Below are 20,049 nucleotides of genomic sequence, written 5' to 3'. Positions count from 1 at the left end.
GCACTTCCATTGAAGCAAAGAAAAAGAGGGGGTATGTGTGGCCAAAAACTCAGGCCAAGGGGCTCAAGGGACTGCACACTGTCAGAGGTTACCAGCACATGACAGGCGCTCTTTTGTACTGAAATTCTGTTTCTTGGCAAAACCAGCTCCTTCTTCCTTTCTGATGTTGAACGCCTTCTGATGAAGCAAGAGTGATGCTTTAACCAGTTCGTTGTATAACAAGGGGACTGTAAACAGGTGGCCTGCGGTCCTTCAAAGGAGTGGCCACACGCCATGGGACAATTTTGGTACAGAATACACTGTCTTTCTTAGGAAGCAATACAAATAAAAAAAGGCAGTAGGCAAAACAGTGCCTCTAAGCTTTTCAATTGGGTTTCCGTGTGAGAGCCTTCATCATCTAAAGGTAGATAACTACACGAGAATTCTATCTAAAATGGATGTCTTCACATATGGTGGCATTGTCTAATAGGGCAAACACACATTTTTTTTCTGAATGATTACATATAAGTGTTTCTAAATTCCTTATCTAGGACATTTCAATAGAGAAATCACATGGTACAGATTATCATAGGCATGTAGAAACCTTTCATATCAGGTGCACTAGGCAATACACAGGCTAATAGTCAGATATGAAAACAAAAGACAAGAACTAGAGGGTCCTGATATTTGCATGATTAGAACACATCTGATCCCACCAAAAATTAAAGCAGCAGGAACAAAAAGGGTAAAAACCACATTAAAAATAGACATTGAAAATTCGTCATGTTCAAAAGGGTAAACGCAAGATATCCCCTATTGGTATGGAAAACTTGTCTTACTATAATATTGAGTCAGTTAGCCAGGCTATCGCTACCCTGACAGTCAGGCTGGAAAACATTGCAGCAGGCCTAAGGAAAATTCTTGGAAACCAGTCTGGTCATGCAAAAGGGAATTGTACATAATATGGGGGTTCCTGGTGCATCACTGCAGTCTGGAAGTATGTACCTGAACAATACACCTACAATAATAAATGGGCTGACTGGTGAAAGGAATACGGAAAAGGGAATTGGAACTAGGACACAACTAAAATCCCCAATCACTAAGCATAATGCGACATTGGGCAGGGAAGAAACAAAAGCAATAAAAAATAAAAATCTATAGGAAGGACAAGAATTTACTTGGGTGGTAGTCAGGCATGTGACATCACCAAGAGTACGGGTGATACACAAAAGGCCAAAGTCACATACGTTTTAACTCTACCGCTGGCGACTACACCATATACGGTAATCTTAGCTAATGTTCCAGTTCCTTCTGCAGGGAAAAATGAAAACCTAGTTTCCTTTTAAGAAGCAAAGGCCATATGCTACTTAGGAGACAGGACACCATTACCTCATGTAATATAGAAATTAGGCCACCTTGAGTCACAGATCTATAATTTCATCCTTAGGTCCAATCAAGGATACATAAATGTAGGGCTGCCTGTTCCTTTAAGGGAAGGGCAGTATAACGTGACAGGTGACACACTTTGATCCTGTAGATCTCTTTTAGTTTTCTGTAATACCATTATAGCCAATTTAGACATGCACTGGTGAAGTGTTGCCTCTCATGTTCACAGCATGAAATATCATTAGCTGTGGAATTTAGTAACCAGAACAAGTTCAACCAACTGTTGCGTAGCGATGGGCATCGTCATGACCATCCCCATGCAATATAGGAAAACTTGTAATAGTATAAAAAGCAGCAACAAAACAACGAAAACATGCAAAAAATAATAAAAACGCACAAAACATCAAAGCCATCAGATATACTTGCTGTATATCAAGCACAAAAAGCATAGACAAAACAATAGCATATGTAAAAAGCGGTGACACACAACACCATGTCATGTACTTTATGCACTGTAAAACTGCAGCCCAAAACCCAATATTTGGGCCTGTTTAATTTGTCAGGTTTAAAATACTTACCCTCCTTTTTGACAGTAGATCACCAGGCAATGGAAATCTGCTGTCAAACATAACTCTACTGTTTCTCTTCTAACATACAGGACCAGCAAGAACAATTCATGATAGAACCAAATACACAAAAATAAATTGCATTACTTAACTGTTACCCTCTTGTCAGTCCTTTCAACATCCAGCCACTCAAGTTTTACATTTCTAGAAATAAAAAATCGTTACACTGACACTCCATAGTAATTTGGCACCTACAATTTCCACTGTGAAAAAGAAGTCTTAATTGGCAATGCATTCTCACGTAGGAATGTAGCCTTAAAGAAATTTTAGAAAAAGGCTGCATCTTGTTTTCTGTCTAAGACTTAATGCAACACTTCGTTTTCTGTTATATAAGAGCAACTATAGCAGGCATCATTCTATTTTCTTTTTTTTTTAAAGCACCAATGTATCAGCAAAGCATTTAACATGATGTTTGGACTTTCAAAGAAAACCCCTTTTCCCGGTGGAATTAAGTTCTTTAGTTTTAGTGATGCTATGGAGAAACCAGAAACCCCACCTTTAGAGGCCCGTGTAGCAAGGTCATTCTGCATTCCACAGAGGCAAGGCCCTAATTTAAAAGGTCATAAAAGTCAACGTGGCAGCCTACTCATTGTTTACACTAAAGATAGCATCTCAGCAGCCTGACCGAGCCAGCCTCTGCAGCTCCCAACCCCCAGCTTCTGACACTCTGAATTCGTCAAAGCCAGAAGGCCTTCCTAATCCCTCCTAACTTGCAATAATTCGCTCTATGTTGAAAAATAATTTCTCCTTTTTAGGCGCTAAAAAAATTATCCCTATTCCCAGATTGTTAAACTACATGTACTGTGAATAATTCACAAAACTTAATAACACACATACCAGTTTTTAGAATAAATGCTTGTTGCAATCCTATGCAATGGTACACATTTCATCAACCTTAAATGAATAACCTTCTCAGTAGGCCCAGCTAAAGTTAGACTGAACTCCAGCAATTGGAACCGCTTTCTGCCCCAGTCCACTGGCACTGTGAATTGCATTTGCAATGAGTTTTGATATTTTCTTCATCATTTAGTCATTTGCCTTTATTCAAGCTCTGTTTGTCGCTTTCATATTAGCATATGAAACTCAGTGCCTCCCGCCAGGTAATTACAATATTTTCACCCCTACTGCTAGAACCTGCAATCTCATCTTTCCCCTCCTACTTACTCAAACCGGTACCATATTCCTCTTTATTCCCTTCGTCAATACAACCTTCCTCATGCTACTCTTCATGTCTTTATTACTCCCCTTCATCATCTCTCTTCCCTCCACGGCATTGTATTTTCCCAATTGTTCTTCTCCTTCCTACGTATTACCCAGTTCCTATAACCGTAGTTCTACATTTCTCCACCCCTCTATCATTACTCACTTCATCACGTACCTGCTCACAAACATCCTCTTTTTCCTTCATCAAAAAACAATTCTCCATTTCTCTTTCTCTATGTGGGTGCTAACTCCATTAAGGCCGTTTTTTATTAACATCAAATAGTTGCGGGTTGCGACACCATATTTTATTTAATTTCCCCAAGTTTTTTAAAAAGGTCTTGTTTTTCATAGCGTGTTCAGTAATATCGTGACAGACACAGCTAAAGTTAGAACCTTCAACCCTGATATTAAAACAAGCCTTTGTACTGGCACATTGACTCATTGAATCATAAGAAGGCACAACCTGTAAATATATATCAAAACCTAGACGTATGCATTTACTGAAGCCTGGAACACTTTAAACAGTACTCTGAATGAAAGAAAATGCAATTGAAACAGTCCTTTTTACCCAAATTCGACTTTGATATTTTAAGCATTAAAAAATGAATATCCTACAATTTTCTTGCATAATATGCATTACCAGAATGTCTATTACATAACCCATGAGTCAGGCATTGGAAATAATAACTTATACTGTATAAAAATGAGCTTGTTTGCGCCTGCGCCAAGGGAAAATTGTACGCGCGAATGCTTGTCATTTTAGTGATGCAACACAACTTAAATCAAATTTTAATGCTAGGAGGTCATAGTATGAGTATTAAGCTTTATAAATATCAAAAAACGATTTTGAAAAGCACTTATTTTTTTAAATAATTTTTCCCATGATTAATAATTTTCTTTAAAAAAAATCCCAATTATTCGTTTTTGTGATAATCCCATGTATAAAAAACAAGCTGCATCCCTTGCCTATAATTTTGGACACGTTTACTCACAAGCCTAAGCGCATAAGCCGAATTTGAAACGTGCCACATTTTTGCGCCACTTTCATTTAAAAGGACGGTTCTGCAAAATTCCACCCGTGTTTAACTGCAGCTGAAAAGTTTGCCTGTGAACATCTAATAAACTGCATCTAAGGAAAATGCTGTAAATTTATTTACTTTTGCAAAAATAGATAATTTCGTTTTTGGGGCCTGATTTATATCTATCGAATGTGTTTCTAATTTTATCCTTTAAGCATTTAACGGCAGTTTTGTATATGTGCGCAATTGCTCATTCTATAAATTAAAGAGCAACACATAGCTATTGTAGCACATCACATTGTTCATTTCTGGATTTTTGTTTTAAGTTTCTACTTGATATTAATTAACCAGCAAACTACTTAACAGACTGGAAACATCAGAAGACCCACAAACATATATTGAGCTCATTTCAGACATAAACAGAAAGGGGGTAAACAGACAACACAGCGCGCTTTAGCCATTTTTCATAAATAGCGCCGTCGCAATTTACTTACAGAAGTTGCACTAATGATAAAAAAACCACAGACATTTAAACACACAGTTGACTTACAAATCAATACGCATGACAGAAAGAAAGAACAGCTCACAGACTATACTTCAAACAAACCATTTGCAAATACTGGTTGTAGGTCATATTTACAAGCAACGCTTTTCAATAGTGTTCCAAAAGGCTGCATGAACAGCCCCAAAGACAGATGCATGTTCAAGAAGTAGTGAATGCGCTCAATTCACTAGCTCTGCCTAGCAGAACACCACACAAAATCGTTGTGCATATCTTCATTCGTGAAACTGCGCAGAACGAAGGATCCTTGTTTTGTATTATGTCATATTTTAATTCCCTGGGGATACAAAATCACCAAGGAAGAAATATGTTTCTAAATCTAACCTATTTAGATATTTCCCACACTATGGTACCTTTCAAAACAAAAAGCAACACATTGCGGAAAACGCAAGTATTATAATCAAAACCAAATGGAGAAATATCTCCTCATTACCTGCCTACACAAATTGCAATTCGCATATCCAAACTTATACAAACCAAAAGCTACATTTCCAAATTTGCTAAGATCAGGCATCTTATAGCTCACTAATCTAGCTCCAAACTTCAAGGGTTTATCTCTACCAATAAACTCGCAAATATGCGAGACCCTCGGTTTTGGTAATTGCAATGACCAAATCAGAAACCAAGAAACCAACCCCTCGGCTTTGGTAATTGCGATAACCAAATTAAAGACCCAAAGAACCAAAGGACTGGGAGCGACCCATTTATACCTAACTCTTACTTTTGATAATCAAAAGGTTATCCAAATTCTAATTGTCAAGTTCTACATGCCCAAACGTCTTTTATAATACTCACGCCAATTGGGTTCTTTTTCTCACCTTTCGAGTGACCAAATCAAAATCAGGAAGAGCAGAAATATACCGGACTACATAATCAAAGAATCTCCAGAATCCCTGTGCACAGAGTACCTTCTTGGTAGAATCCCGGTCTGTCCTTCCAGTAGATTTCAGTCTCCTGACCAGATCACTCCCACAGAAAGTCACTTCTCTGATGAGGCCGCTGGTGGGCGCCAAACTGAAGTACTCCAATTTTTGAGACTCCAAAGGTGCTAGGGGTAGCACCCTATGACTTCGAGTACTTCCTGATGTGGTATTATAAAATTCTGCATATCTTGATAATATCACAAAGAACTTGGCAACAGAAGCTGAAATATGAAAAGACATCTTTATTAAACTCAAATGAGTGAGACTACGTCGCACAGAAGCCTTAGCAACTGAATGAGGCAGTCTGCAGAACAAAAACCAGTGTTCTCTTTTATAATGCATATTACGCTCTGGGCAACACCGCCCTTCTCTTGCAGTTGGTCATTCACATATTTTACTTCAAAGAACAAGCAGAGTCATGATTGCAATCTCACATTTCAGTTCAGCCAGCTCGCAATTATTTACCCAGCAAGGCTCAGATCCCACATCTGACCCCAATAAACATGAGCATCTCCTGTTTTGAGAAACAGGCCATAAAGCAGGAACAAGCAGGTGCGAAAGTGATTAGCCGGAGGCTTGTGTGCGATGAAAGGACTTTATGGTGTGTCAAGCCCTGATGCTAATCACAGGTGGCCGGAGGAAGGGGAGCTCGTGAGACCGGACTGACCTGGGGCAGCGGAGACCAGCTGCCCAGGTCATGGAGAAGTCAAGCAGAAAGTACATGTATTCTAAAGGCCCGTACTTGCTTATAATGTGTTTGTCTATGTGAGGGCAACTTATAAGATGGCCACCGCTCCAAGATGGAACCCACGGAGTCAATGTATAATAACGTATGTATAGTGCATTTAGCAATGGGACGTTATGCAAAGCGCTTGTAAATACCGCATTGACCAATCGCGGTTTGCTAATACATGAATAAACAGGGGTAGGGTCCTGTCTTCTACGTGGTCCAAAATACCAAAGTACGACAATGCCTGCCTGGAATCACTTTATGAGTTTCTGGCAGGTGCAACTTAGGTACATTAGCATGTGTCAATATTCATCTAATGAGTCAGTGGCATAGCAAGGTCACCGTAGGGCCCTAATGCAAGCATCAAAAACGGGCCCCCTTTGTAGAAATAGAAAACATTAATATTTCTGGTGCAGAGTCCCCTCCTGGATCCAAGCCCAGGTTTCATTGCACCTGCTGCACCATTGGTAGCTACATCCGAGAATGGAGAAACATTCAAGAGCAGCTGTACTGGATTACTGGACTTTAGATTGTTTGTCATTGTTTTCTCATTATATGACATTTAGCTGGTATAGGTAGAATATTTGTGTACTTATTTTAATCTAAACAAATAACTCCCCAGGAATTGAAATAGACAATGTTAATTTTTGTGCATGTTTGTGAATTTAGGATTACTTTTGGTTTGGTGTTTTTCTCCAGTATGGGAATCTAGTCCATGATCAATGTTTTCATTTCCTGTATGATTATGTCTGTTTCTGGTTGAGAGTGAATAAAACAAAATGTTCAACAGTTCAAGAGTGCAGTTGTGTGATCATTATTTTGAATTGGAAACCTTTATCGGCACCATCGCAGCACTGATATTTTGGATGTTTACCAAAGAGCCAGGGGTAGCAAAAATGATTTCAGTTACTTTGACCTCAACCCGCATTATATCAAAGGAAATTGACACACATGATCTTTGACTCTGATGGCATCACAGGAAGTTCCTCTATCTTTGTGCAGTTGTAGATCAAAATATTGACTACTAAAACATTGAACTACGAAAATATCTTGACAAAACATAACGCCACACACAGTATAATTTATAAAAACAAATACAATGTATTAGATGACATAATTGCCATCATGCAGTTGAATGAAACAAAAGAAAGAAGATAACACTCTGCCAGAAATATTACAGAAGAATTTAATTATTTATCGAGATATCTATCATGGGATTCATGACATTAAAATTGCAACAAGATTTAATACGGCATAGGAGTGACAAAGAGAAATAAATGTGTGTTCGGAAAGAAGGGCAAGGATGACACAAAGAGCAGTGCTGTTGGATAAGGACCATATTCAGGAGGCATTAGTTCATGCCAGGGCATTTGACCCTATAGTCAACAGCTCTTCAATATCACAAGAAATGGGGAATCATCATCAAAACCAAAATATAGTAGGAGTCAGAGGCACCTAGAACACTTAAACAAATTATTACATGAAGAAAAATGAGGGCCAATGACTCCGGAGAACAAAACCTAGGAATCAGAACAGAAAGATACATTTACATAGAGTCTAGCCTTGCAGTCAACATTAAAGGTAGGTATCAACCTAACACAAGGACAAGTGGCCTAAAGCTTCTTATGAATTCGCCTGCACAAACCAATCAAACAAGAGCCTGATAGATGTGTTTTAATGATTGTAACAAGTGCGAACAGTGCAAGGGAAAACCACGACACACTGGTTGAAAAAGGGTGACACACCAGGAGGTTCTTACCACTGGCAATGCCCATTTTGCTTGGAAAGTCTAAAAATAAGGGGTCATATTAAATACAGTACACAGCAAAAAATCACACATATAAAGGTGGTAAAGGAAAAGGAACTTACCCACACAACTGATGCAGCAGCTGGCTCAATAGCTGGACCACAAATGTTATACTTTTCAACCATGACCAGAGGTCGCACCTCTCAAGACCATATCCAGTTGTGCAAGTCTTTAAAACCTTACTGTATAGTCTCTTTCCATTTGTGGATCCCTATAGACATAGCAGTTATTTAGGTACAATATTTTTCTCAATTATAGCACAAATTCCACCCTCAGGGTGTGACAACGAGATGCCCACAATGTTCCGTCCCATGCATTAAACCCTGTTTACGCATGAGTCAGAATCATGAGTATGAAGGTATTTAGCACATCCGATATTTATTAGATACATTAATTACCTCAATGCTTGTTAAATTTCGGCAGGCAAAACCTGCCGAAATCTAACACGGGAAAATATACTGTAATTACTGTATCATGCAGATGTTGGTGCATTAAACACCAAATTCACCATGTAATTCACCATAAATTCATAATAGGTGTTATTCATCAGACCCAATAAATAAAATACTGGCGGTATTGTTATTTATCAGGAGTGATAAATATCAGCTATACTCGTAATCAGGCTCTGTTTGGCTTAAATATAACACAGAGTCATTTATGTCAATCAATTTTCAATTCAATACAAGTCTATTTAGACCAATGGTCCTCAAACGTTTTTAAAAACTACATTAATACAACTACTAAAATGACGGTTCTTAATTTAAACATCATAAAAATTCATATAATACACTTGGATTTCCTTTCAACATTTCATATAACATAGGCCACATAAAACAATAAAACAAACATTTCAGATCTAATCACGTTTAAGAAATTCTTTAACTTTGTGGATGAACTTCCCCATGGCACAAGCTATGTCTAAAGTACTAATTTCTGTTAAAAGGTTTACTGCTTGAACCCTGTTTTTAATAGCATACTTTTTAAAAATTGGACGTAAAATCTCTATTCATATATCTAAAACCTCCTGACAATCCAATAATATATATAAAATGTCACATGTTGTTCCCAAAGTGCAGGTGCATTTTCCCTTTCTGTCAATCATTGACCTTTTACCCCATTATTCACATAGCAAGGGTTAACCCCAATTCTTAACCTTAGCAATTCTCTTCTTAACCGACTGCTAGGTAACCTAACAATATAAGTGAAATATTTATAATTTTGCCATGCAGAAGCCATAAAACGTACAGAACTTTTCCTCAAGAGGTAATCTTGGTCCTGCGCTCGAGAAAATTATTTTCCCAGGGACCTAAGTCCCCTCTTGTCAACCTCAATTAGGAAAGTCTGGGGGCACAGCGTAACCTCCATCGTGCAACACGCTTTAGTGATGGTAGCTCTAATCCCTTTTGCCCACGTTAGCTCGCTCTTAACAATCTCGTTTCTGCACCATTGCGAGATTTTATAATCTTCTCCCATTCCCAGATGCTGCCAGAATCGTAGTAGGGCCATGCATGAGGGGATTCCCAATTCTAGTCTCACCGCCTGGACCATTGAAGACTTGGGCAATGAATATTCGTTTTTCAGTATTTTTCCCTCCTCATTGTCCCATCCGTTTTTGGCACTCAAATATAGCAATTCAGCACCGTGCACAAATTGTGGTGGTACCATTGCTGAGTACATTTTTAGGACCGGTCTGTCAGACATTTTGCCATAAGCACCGTTTAATTTTTTTAATCCACTAACCGATGCTGATGACCTCAGCTTTAGTGCATCGAGGTGGGTAGGACATTGCAGACTTTTCTCGAACCACATTCCCAGGTACCTATATTCTGCTACCTTTTCCAACCTCTCAGAGCCCAGAAACCATGTAAACGGTTGTATGTTGGAACAACGAGTTCTACAACCACGACTTCCCTAACAACAAGGTCGCAACCACGACCTCGTCTAAACCACAACATTTTTTTACCACGCATTCCTTTGCCAAGTTTTTTCGTGGTAAAGGAATGCGTGGTAAAAAAAAATACTTCCCATCTAGTACCCCGATCCCTCCAACCCTTAATAACCAATTACACCCACCCTAAAAATACCACAGATATTAAAATACATACATCATGATAAATCGTATGGCCTGTTGGGCATTGTACCCTGTGTACAGTGACAGCGTAACGGAGAGATAAAAATAAAACCAGTCTGATCTGAGGTCACACCTGTTGCTTCCAGATTACTTGACACAAAACCTCCATGTATGGCCCTGAAACAGTGCTACCTTTTCAATTGTTAAATAACGGCAGCGTCTAGTGCATTTCACAACCTTTCACGCGAACCCCCCACTATGTCAGTCTAAACCTTATAACTTTCAACCTCTCACCCCACCCTCCCCACCAGAATCTGAAGTCATGCAATGTCCATGCACTGTCCATCTAAGTTGCTGGAATCAGGGAAAAAGAAGCACAAATGAAGAAATATAAACAGGTTCGCATAATTAGTGCACAGATCCACTTGCACAAAAAAAACAGCTAGTCAAAGCAGGGAGTGAATGCTTTTATGCGTGTGAGACATTACCATTCTGGCGATTTAAAGAATAATGAACCCTTATTGGAATATATCTAAAGGTTTTCAAAAGTCACCTCTGGGTTCTGTGCCTAGATCGAGCGTCACCCAGTGTCTGACGCTGACAAACAGCACCCTAGAGATGAGTAAACAATAATGTAATAGAGGTTTAGGGATACCCCTGTTTTTTTTGCAGTTTTTCGTTATATAACGCTAACTCGACCCGAAAGTATTGGAGCGCTTTTACACGAACACCATTTACATCACACGAGGACACATTCATTTTTAGTAGGTACAGGGAGATTAAGTGATTTACCCAGAATCACAGGATGTTGAACCGTCGCCGAGACTGGATCTTACGCCGCATCCCCCCCTTCCCCTTCTCTCCATATAGTACACTAAAATATTAGTATCATGTGGACAAGTCTTATGAAAAAAAAGTAACATGTTAATTAAAACAATGGAAATTTCAGCATTAACAGCAATTACCAGTTGGAACACGGTGTAGAGGTAAACGTGTTTCTGTTGCTATCACACCTGTCTGGTTGGGCACAAAAACAATTATTATTATTACTAATATTACTACTGATGCTACCAACACAACCGTCTTTGCGTTGCTGCACTTTGCATCAATGTCGTGACCTTCAATTTAATTTCAAAATGCATTCAATAAAAAACACTAATGTCGTACTCTAGAAATGTTTTTAAATACAATTACATTAATGCAGGAGATAATGTTTAGTGTCGGGGTTTTGCTTCAAATCACTCAGCCTTAACCACGTACATGCGTGGTTAAGGCTGAGTCGTTGTTCGGGCAAGTCGTTGCTCGGCTTTCGTGACTCCGGAACTCGGTGTTCCGGAGTCGCTGTTCAGGATGTTTGCCCATGTAAACCCTATTTTCCTGCGACCAAAACATAAGATCTTTGTCTTATCAACAGTATTCATTGAACCTGTTTAGCTTTCTTTGCAGACCAATCTCTGTTTGATCAATAATTACAAGGGCGTCCGCATATAAAAGACATGAGATATGTTTCCCGTCTTGATTCAGACTTTTACCAGTTACAATACCTAGGATTGAATGTAAGTCTGCAATAAACAAGGAAAAAAACAAGGGGCCAATACGCACCCCTGCCTCAGTCCATTGCCAATCTGAATTTTCTGAGATAAGCTCCCCTCTGCATCAAAAATTATCTGGGCCCTATTATCGGTGTGAAGTGCTTGAATCAGCCCTAACAGATCCCTAGAGATATTATATCCAGTCAAAGTCTCCCACAGCAGTTCCCGGTCCACTAGGTCAAATGCTGTGCGGATGTCCACGAAGCAGCAGAACAAACTTCCCTATGCTAGATTGACTTCCGCGCAATGGACCAGAGCGCGAAACAGTGGTCAACCGTTGAATGTCCCTCTTTGAGCCCCCCCCCGTTCCGTGGGGCACATTCCGATTTACTTCTGCCCAGTCCTAACGCCTTCCCAAAATTACTTTTGCAAAACCTTTGTCTCCTATGTCTAGGAGATTTATTAATCTGTAATTCTTCGGGGCTTTTAAATCTCCTTTTTTGTGGATTGGTCTTATGATTGCTCCTCTCCAGTGTCCTGGCAAGATGCCTGTGTTAAGGATCCCCTGAAACATTTTTGCAAAAAACTCTGCCCACCACTCAGGCCTAGATTTTATAATCACTGCAGGCAGATTATCTGGGCCTGCGGCCCGGGTAAGGTTTAGGCTAGATATTATTTTTCTAATATGACTGGAGGTAAAGTGCTCCTCCCTCACTCCTGACGAAGATATTGTTATTACTTTCTTTAGCAGTGGCCACTTCCCATAAATTTCCCCCAAGTAACCCACCCAGTCATCTTCGGGAACAACACAGTGCAGAGACCCTAATATTTTGCCGGAACTTTCTTGGACCAATTTCAAAAAACATTTCACATCTTTGGACTCAATTACAGCTAGCATACTTACCCAACAACTATCTTTATTGGTTCTTTTTTTGTTCCTAATAATCGTTTCATATTTTATCCTTAATTTCTGTAGAGTAAGGGACATTTCAGCATTATACATTACCCTAAGTCTTCTTTCCCTTTGTCTAATATATGCTTTTGCTTTATGACATTCCTCATCAAACCATGGTCGTTCTTTATTATGGGATCTATTTTTACTAACTACCCTGGGTTTACTACATTTAATTTTCACCCTTAGGCATTCCTCCAGTTGTCTTATTGTATTTTCATACCAATGCCATTTTTGATTGGAATGTTTTCTAATGAAAGGGTCTGCTGTACAGCACTTAATTTTCCAATGTGCTCCTCCGATATGCAGGTTGCAAGCCGCTATGGGTAATCCACATGTACCTGAAGAGGTATCTCTCTCTGTTTTCACCTTGTTGCATATAATTTGGTCTTTAGAGGATAGTGATCACCACGCTCCACTCTTACCACCTCGAAGTACTTAATTCAGTCAAAGTTCCAGGCATGTGTAAACACATAATCTATAGGGCAGGGTTGCTGGCCTATCGTAAATGTGTGCCTTGCCGGCCGATCAGCCTCCATTCTCCCATTCACACATACCAAGTCCATAGAGCCCAACAACTGTCCTAATGCCATATCTTGGGCCAAATTATCCCCACTAGGAAATATGGCAACCTCTATATTATAGGAGATCAACAACTACTTACTCCATGGATCTATTCTACGGGGGTCTAATTTGTGGTTAAAGTCGCCCAACACCAAGAATACATCCTTCTGGTAGTTATCACATACAGTCATCATATCCTATTTTAAATTTCCCAGTTCCACCTTATATTCATCCTCCTTTCCCTTCTGTATATACACATTAAAAATAACTATACCTTCATAACGTGGGACGGGATTCAATAACAACACTCTACAACCTAATGCCCATTTGCATTTTAATTCCAAAGGTTCTACCTTCCTGGCAGTTTTGTAGAGCTCAGCATCAATTGCCCTCATGAAGGTCTACCAAAAGGTTTCTTCCTTGCTACTTTCAACTGTTGGGCAAACCTTTCGATAACTAGGGTTTCGTCGCACAGCCATGTTTCTTGTAAGCACACGATGCATTGCTCTCAATAATCTTGTTAAAATTTTTCTGGTTCGATATTCTTTTATAACCCTTTATATTCCAGGATAATATGGACAGGCTGTGCAACAACCCTTGCTCCTAATCGATCTCACTCAAGCACCCGTCTTCCTCATAATCTAGGGATGCTAGGGCTCTGTATCTATTCCCAACTAACATATCTTCTTCACCTCTCTCTATTTCCTTAGAAATTATAGTAATTTTGAGTTCTTCCTTATTATCCCAGCAGGAATTAATCATTCTTATCTGTCGTACTCCCATCCCTGCATGGTTCATAAGGAATGGCATCCCATGCTTATTATTATCCAGCATTTCTCCACTTTTTCCTAATCTGATACCTTCCTTTTGCAGCTCATATTCTGCATTTACTAATGCTGCTTTTACCAAAGCTGAGTAAAGGAGGACCTTAGTTACTTCATTCCCTTTGCTATTTACCATGAACCCTACTTCTCTAAGATCCTCTGTGCAGATGTTTCATAGGCTTGCACATTTAGATAAGGAAAAAAGGAGTTGTGATCGACTGAGTCGGTTTAGTTTCCTTGCTTTTTTCCCACCTTTGCCCTGACCTGTTGGCTCAAAGAAAACCAACAGGTCCTGACTACGTTCTGACACTAAACCCGGTGGACCCCCAAATGGAACATCCTCCCTTCTTCCGTTAAATGCTGCGCCCTTGCCTTTCTTTATATGGCCTCTACAACAACTGAGGCTTCTAGTTCATACTTATAGATTCTTTTCTATCCTCCTTTCCACATCTCCCCTTTTTTCCTCCCCCTGGTTTTTCCTAGAATTATCTTTGCTACTTCTAGTTTATCCTATATCTTTTTTCCGCCTCCTCTTTTCTTCTAGGTACTGGTAAATATTCCTTTATACGGGATATTTTGCTTTTCTGTTACTGGGACCACATTCTTTCCTATGGTCTCGTATTCTTTCCCTACTCCCTTCCATCTTCCCTGCCATCTTGAGGTTTGGCCTTTTCTAGGGATGTTCTCCCGCCTCCTAGGCCATGGGATATACTGCTTGTATCCTTCTTTCCTCCCATCTTTTTACAATCATTGGGTATCGAGATATGAATACGCTGGACTCCTCCTTCTGTATTGGGGTATCCCTCGTCACTTCTTCCTCCCTATTACCTACCCCTTCCTGATGGTCTAACTATAGAGGGCATTAAACCTTTAATTTGTATCAGCTCCCTACCATGATTTTAAACTGTTCCCTTTGGGTTTTTAAGATTTCATTATTCAACACTGATACCTCTAGCAGGCCTTGAAATGTTTTTTGGAGGATTAACATTACTTGAAGCATAGAAGCACTAGAGGTTCCAGTGACCTCCAGACTATGCATGGATGGGCCCAACAGAATATTCCTATAACATAAGAACTTTCTGCTCCTTCCCTCTCATTGAGATAATCCTTTGTATGATTATTGTCCCCTTTACTCTGGGCCTTGCTACTTCAGTCTTCCTCTTCATCCTCTACATCGATTTCTTGTTCAATCGAGGACTGGAAGAGTCTTGGTGATGAAGACAACCGTGGATCCAGGGATAACCCTGAGATATTGAAGTTGGTTTGATTTGGGGAGTCTAAATCCAGGGCTGCCAGGTCTGCGGGTGTTGGATGAATCTCGACAACATTCAACTCCTTTTCTATCAAATCCTTCCCTTTGAAGTGTTTCCCCAAAAAGTTTTTAATCGAATTTGAGACTGAGGATCCTCCTTTTACACCTCCTGGCTTCGTTGTCTGTGGAGGTATGTTCATGGGTTGATTGTTCCTCTGTGCTGTTTTACATCCAGTAGAAGCTCCTTGGTCGCCTTTTGCATTTCCTTTTTCTTTCTGGTTTCCAGCCATATCCTCTACCCCTAATCCGTAATCAGCAGTCTTTTTAGCATTTTCTGGGGCTTTCCGAGCTTTTGCTTTCCCCAATGCCATCCTTTTTTGTAATCTTTTCCTCTTCCCTTTGCCACGGGCACCCACCCTACAACTCCCTTGGGTTTCCTTATCTCTGTGGCGGTGCACCTCTGGATGTCCTTCTTTTTCCCATTTTGACTTGCGCCAACATCAACTCTGGGATTAATTCCCTTTTCTACTGTGTGTACATCCGTCCATATGTTGCTACGCAAAGCACCTTCCCTTTACTGGTCTCTGTTCCACGGCCTTACACTCTCTCCATCACTGCTCTGCCATCGCTCCTCCTGGTAACTCCCGGGGTTAAAATAGACCTGTACTAGGGCTCGTACCTGCTCTCGCGCCTCCCCTTCGCCGCATCTGAGCCTGGGGATCCAAAGGGGTCCAGAAGGGTCCGATTGCTGACTCAGCACTAAGGGCCGTCGGGCTCCTAGGGGCCGAGCCCTGTCCTCAGCCGAGTTTCATTTGCGGCACAGATTTCTCCAATTTTAATCCGAGGCACCGTGCCAGAGCATTTCGCTCGGTTCCTCTCCCCAGCCTTCCTCTCTGCAGCCGCGTTCAACCGCATTCAACTGCTTCGACCGCGGCTCGGGGCGTCTGTGTTGTTGCGTGCAACGTGATCCGTGCGTAGTGCAGGGTGCAGAGTGAGGAGCATAACCAAGGGTCAGGAACAGAGGGTCAGTTTACTTGATTCACTAATGGCGCTGACAGAGTCATTTATGTAAGATAAACGTTTGTTGATTCTCCAAGTGATCAGATATTAGCTCAAGTGCATAAAATTGGCCACTTCATCTGGCACTTTAGTAACTCAACAATTCTTGTGGATGGATACATGTATGCCACAAATTCAGATACGGATAGCATAGAATTGTGAGGAGGGTATATAGCTAAATATCTGATAGCAGGTGCATCTTATCCAGGATAGAAGGATCCAGGACAGTCTTTGGCTAGCTACACAAAAACCCGATTACCACAAATCTAGTATGCTACCACGAATCTTGTGTGCTCCCGTTTGATCATAGACAACATTTGGGTAAAACGCATGCCAAACAGAAAAACAGTTTGAGGTAACTCGACTTGGAAAAAGACTGGAAAAGTGAAGGCACTTTGTTTAGGAAGGGTAACATTGCAGTCACTAGGTAACCCATGAAGTTCCTGCAGCGTCCTTCTTCATGAACGAGTCCTTTGACAGCTATGGCTAGAGTGCAGGGGGCAGCGTTTCCTTATTGGGCAAGGCCACACTCATCAAGGGTAATACAGGTTTTATGGTTATCATGTTCAGGGATACAGTGCAATGCAGGCGTAAAATAGCATATTTTGCCTCCATTTCAAATAAAATTAGAATAATAGGTGTACAACTCAACTGAAATTTGAAGGCTTGTGCTGGTATCACCAGCCTCAGCAGAGATTCAGATCCTGCATGTCTTGATCCAAGACTTGAAGGAAAGTATGTTCTTTATATTTAGAGTGCTCTTTCTGGGAACGGGCAGTGGGTTCTGCGCAGTTACTTTCTTCCAGCCCATGGCCGGCACCCAGATACAGCCAACCAATCATCCAACCAAACAAGATGGTTTCCGGCATGCCACACTTTTGTCATTAATACAGAATGTGAGTTCCCTAGGTTTTCAAGAGAACACCGTGGGAAACTGTAGGTGATTACTAGGGAATTCTTTGGTAGATTGCTGCTGCTGTTTTACTCTGCATGTAAGAACATTTTACTTAAAAGGATGAGGAACATATTTGAGAACTCATAAAAATATGTCCTTATTTGAGCTTGCTGGAGAACTAACCATAATTTCCATGACAAAAGAGCCCCCTCATTCTGGTAATTTCTAAAGGAAATTCTTAAGATTTTGTAGTCTTGTTCTGGATGGGTTCACTTCTTACACACTTTTGTCATAAACACAGATTGTTATCGATATGGATGTTTCAAGATTGTGGAAAGCTGTAGCAGAACACTGGGGAGTTGTGGGAAGAAACCATACCCCAAAGCCAAAACACCCGAAAATGTACCATCTCCCACATTCATGTGGATAAGAGAGGGTGTTAAACCTCAAATCCACGAGGCATTGTGTCCCTGCATGAAGTCACCTCCTAATGCTTCAAAATTAATAAAATCTAATTGCATTAAATAATTCCAATTTAAGAATCATTTGTGCTCACTTAATAAATGAGTTCTGAACAAATTAAAAATGATAAGGTCTTCATCACAAAATTTGAAAAGGAAGAGTTATATAGAGTCTGTAAAAAATTGAAAATATTACCATTCTACAGCTAAATGAAAAATAAAATGGCATCATCCATAGTAGAACAGAAAAGTCTTCTTGCTCACCCCTAACATCAAGTGTTTTTTTTCTAAATACAATTCTTTCATTGGAAATAAGACATTTTGCAGAATCATCGTGGTGTGAGCAAATGCATCATTTCTTGGCCAAATCAGAGCATATGAAATAATGCCTTTGCCTTAACACCTAGGCACAGTCCCATTTCCTTGAATAATTATTGATCACACTCTATGCTAATACAGTCCGGAGATGTTTGGAAAAAAAAGTTACATTTACAATGTCACACTGCTTGAATGAATCGATTTAATTGAAGTAGAAGAATACATCATAATATGTTGACATTTACATCTTAGTTATTAATTTATTTAAACATTTGTAAAGGGCAGCTTCTACCCAGCGGGCATCTTGGGGCTATCAAATTGTCTACACCAAGGTTTCTCTCGGGAATTGCAGATGGAGGAGCTGTGTTATACTTCAAAGTAGGAAAAATCCATGTCTTCGGGCTCCTCCTAAAGCTTAGCAGGTTGTTTGTGTTTGTTCTCAGGGTAATTGGTACTTTATTCCAGATTTGTGCTGCCGTTACTTGAAAGGATCTCCCACCAAGCTTTGTCCTTTTAAAACTGGTCACACAGACCAGGCTTTCTGAAGACAATCCTAGGGACCGGAAGGGTTTATAATAACAGAATTTCTTTCGTAGAGACCTGGGTTCAATTCCATTCAGAGCTTTTTGCATTATTCACATGGCCTTAAAGATACATCTTTCCTTTATTGGTAACCAGTGGATTTCTCTCAGAGTGCCAGACACTGAGTTGAATCTAGTCTTATGCAACGTTAGTTTGGTGGCCAACACTTGTATCCTATAGAGCCTTTTTAACAAATATTCTTGAGCTCCTATGAAAAGAGAATTGCAATAATCTAGTGTTCTTTACACGGTACATTGCACTACCAACTTCCTAGCAGGTTGTGATAAAAGATGGGCAATATTTCTTAAGTTCCTCAGACGTGAGGTGGCGAAGTGAGCTAAAGAACGATGATGGATTCAACCCAGATCTGTGACTGAGGGTGAATGTCTGAAAAGTTTCAGCGCTCCGTCCATCAGCTCTTTGTGCTTGCTTTGTTCACCCTAAATTGGCAGGATATGGCCAGGCATGGCTCCCTTGCTCACTTTGCCACTGGATTCAAGCTAGCCTGGCTGATGAGGGGTGTTACCCCGAAACTGATCCCAGGATGCTTGTTTCCGGTTCAGGGAAGACCTGGCTTGGCAGTTCGGACTGGTATGTTCCCATGAGGCACAGGGTCAAGACTGATTTGCATATATCTGGGTCTGAACTGAGGTGGCGAAGGGAGCGAAAGAACAATGATAAATTCAAACCAGATCTGTGACTGGGGGTGAGTGTCTGAAAGGTTTCAGCGCTCCATCCATCATCTCCTTGTGTTTGCTTTGTTCACCCTAAGTTGGCAGGGTATGCCCAGACATGGGTCCCTTGCTCACTTTGCCGCTATATTCAAGATAGCCTGGCTGATGAGGGGTGTTACCCCGAAACCGGTCCCAAGATGCTTGCTTCTGGTTCAGGGAAGACCTGGCTTGGCAGTTCAGGCTGGACAGTTCCCATGAGGCACAGGGTCATGGCTGATTTGCATATAGCTGGGTCTGAACTGAGGTGGCGAAGTGAGCTAAAGAATGATGATGCACTCAAACCAGATCTGTGACTGGGGGTGAGTGTCTGAAAAGTTTCAGTGCTCCGTTCATCATCTGCTTGTGTTTGCTTTGTGCACTCCAAGTTGGCATGGTATGCCCAGACATGGGTCCCTTGCTCACTTTGCCACTGGATTCAAGCTAGCCTGGCTGATGAGGGGTGTTACCCTGAAACCAGTATGAAAATTAAAGTTGTGCTGTTCCTGAATGATCTAGAATCCAGCAATATACAGAGTCAAAGAGATGGGTTGGTCGACCAACCACACGGAAGAGCGCCACACCTAAGACATT

Source organism: Triturus cristatus, chromosome 7 (genome assembly GCF_964204655.1).
Source record: "Triturus cristatus chromosome 7, aTriCri1.1, whole genome shotgun sequence".
Classification (NCBI taxonomy): domain Eukaryota; kingdom Metazoa; phylum Chordata; class Amphibia; order Caudata; family Salamandridae; genus Triturus; species Triturus cristatus.
This window is presented reverse-complemented; position numbering follows the sequence as displayed.